The 2686-nt window shown below is 43.0% G+C and overlaps 1 pseudogene; it reads right to left on the reverse strand.

Annotated features, from left to right (window-relative positions):
- Positions 1 to 694: 694 nt before the first annotated feature.
- LOC100955159 lies at positions 695 to 2469 on the reverse strand (annotated as a pseudogene).
- Positions 2470 to 2686: the final 217 nt, after the last annotated feature.

Raw genomic sequence — 2686 nt, forward strand, 5'->3', positions numbered from 1 at the left:
TTCTACTTTTGGTAAGTAGTGACCTTTCATATTCAGCTTTCTGTTTTATCCTCACAACCATCACTTACATTTCTAGGAAAATAATTATGAATCCCATTTTGAAGATGGAGAAACCAAGCCTATAAGCACTAAAATAAATTTTCCAAAGACACAAAGGCCTAGTCTCTTATTACGTTTTTTCATTGTTATTTCCAAATGTTCCTTTAAACCTCATGAGAAGAAAAGACTTCAAAGTTAGAAACTTGGCGTTTCAGTTTCCCAGGACAGGAGTCACACGGACTCCAATGAGAGCCCCAGCTTTGCTCATACACCACGGAAACCTTTGTTTTTTCTCCTAGTTACATAATTTATTTCACCATCTGCCATTAGGGCCAGTTACATGCGACATAATTCCTGCTTGATGATAATGAAGTCTTAACAAAATTAACAAAAGCCTAAAGATGGAGGGAGGGAGTGGTAGTTGGACCGCTGGCCAACCCCCTAGACCAGACTCAGCTTACACCACAGATATCCGATCTTATTTTCTTTTGCCTACCAATGGGTTCTGAGATGCACATAAGAAATCATTTAGTCCACCATAAGGAGGCTCTCTGCACTGTGTAGCTAAGGTGGGGTAGTCCCATAAAGGCAGGAAGAAATTGATCCCATTTTGGATCCTTATTTGCAATCTTCTGCCCAATCAGTGCTGCTCTCCTCACATAAGTGCGTTTCTCCAGATGTTTGTGACCCCATATTCTCTGTAGTCCACAGGCTTCACATCCATCACTGTGGCCTTAATTCGAGACTCGTCATTGTAGTTCTCTAGTTTGACCCTGATTCTAAATGTGAAAGATCAAAAGTTGGCATTCTGAAAAACTTCCTCAAATGCCTGTTCATTCTTCTCTTTTAATTCCTTGAGATAAGCAGTGTTTTGGCCAAGGATACCTTCACCAGACTCCTGGAAACAAGTCACCCATAGATTGTCCTGAAAATCTGCAATATTTACTGACAGAATCATGTGGTACTTGAAATTGGGAAATTCACTATCACACTTCTCACAGTGGTACAATCCATTCAGTTGGTTGATCACTTTCTTATTGCAGTCCTGAGTTGGGCAGGCCTGGAATATAGAGTTCTCTTTGTGAAGATACACCACTGTCGCCACAGAGCTAAAACCTTGTCGCCTCAGCCCAGGTTCTCTGATTTAACCTCACATAAAGTCTTCCAGTTGGTGTTACTCCCCCCTACTCCTCCACTCTTGAGATCAGAGATGGAAACACCATCTAAGGCTTGTCCTTCTGAGTCAAACCATCCACGAAGCTTATAGGCCTCTGGGATGTCTGGATTCATAATGATGGTGCTTGAAGATAGAACAGAGAGGCTCCATCCACCAAAATCAGAAACTCTGGCTCCTTTGGTAGCCATCACGGACTGTCTAGAACCATCAAATTTATCAGCATCCTCTCCCCACAGAGTAGCAGTCATCACCTTCCCTGATGTGTCCATCAGATAGACACCATTTCTCTTAGCAACCTCTCTGTTGGTAGACTTCACTGATTTTGGTGGCATCTTCATAGCTCTTGCAGATCCCGAGGATGTCTATAAGGGAGTCTTTGGGCTTGTTCTCTAGGTCACCAATCCCTGTGAAGTCAAACTGAACTGTGGGCAAATGATGATCATCTTCACAGGGCATAACAGAAGTATCATAATTGAAGGTCATCTCATAGTGGTTTTTAACAGCTGAGAATTATTTGTTAGCAATCTTCAGCGTACCTTTCATGAAATAATAAACCTTGTTCACTTCAATAAGGGGAAAGAACTTGTCCACTTGATCATTGAAAGCTGTAGCTCTAATTTCACGACTTTCATCACTAATTTCACCTAGTTCTAAAGAGAAAAAGCTTCCTTTCCACTTGGGAATTGCTCCACATATGGATTTGACTTTTGTTGGTAAGGAGTAAGGCTGGCAATGGGTACCACCTTGGCCTGTGTTCCCCCAGAAGTGTTTGGGAGGCTCATACTTCTGGGTTTTCCAAATGTCTTAGAGGCACCATAAGACTTAGAAACAGCAGAACCCATTCCTGAGCTCCCATTCTGTGGCTGGGGCCAGCTGGTTGATGGACTGGCTGCTGTAGCTGGAGAAGGAACTACTTGCTGCTGTCCATGCCCTTCATTATAGGGCACTGGATTGCCAATCTTTAATCCAACTGCTTCAGCTGATTTCAAAACTTCTAACTCCATCAAAATAACTACTCTCCTTCCATCTTTCAGGGTGTTAACAATAAATTGGTTAATCTGGCCAACACAGTTGCTGGACAAACATTCTTGCTCAACTAGAGGGTTCAACTGTGTCACCAACATGAAAGAGGATAGAGTGTTCAATCCATCACTCATAAGTAATCGATAGTGGGGTAGACTATTCCCTGTGGTAACGGTATGGATGTTAATGACTTGGAGGATGGGTTTTATGGATGTGTCCCCCTGTTGCATTATGGCTGCAATGGCCCCTTCACTTAGCTGGCCAACCGTGGCTCTGCAGCACTAACTCCCGCGCTCTGGCACCTTGGCAGCCCGGGCTTCACTACCGGAGTCTCCACCACAGAAACCTTGATTGAGTTATGTAGTTTCTTTGTGACTTTGTTTCCTCATCTGAAATGAAGTCACAAAGAAACATGAAACATGGATAACACTAGTCCACACATCATAG

The sequence above is a fragment of the Otolemur garnettii genome, unplaced genomic scaffold, assembly GCF_000181295.1.
Source record: "Otolemur garnettii isolate 467f Iridium unplaced genomic scaffold, OtoGar3 scaffold00123, whole genome shotgun sequence".
NCBI classification, from domain to species: domain Eukaryota; kingdom Metazoa; phylum Chordata; class Mammalia; order Primates; family Galagidae; genus Otolemur; species Otolemur garnettii.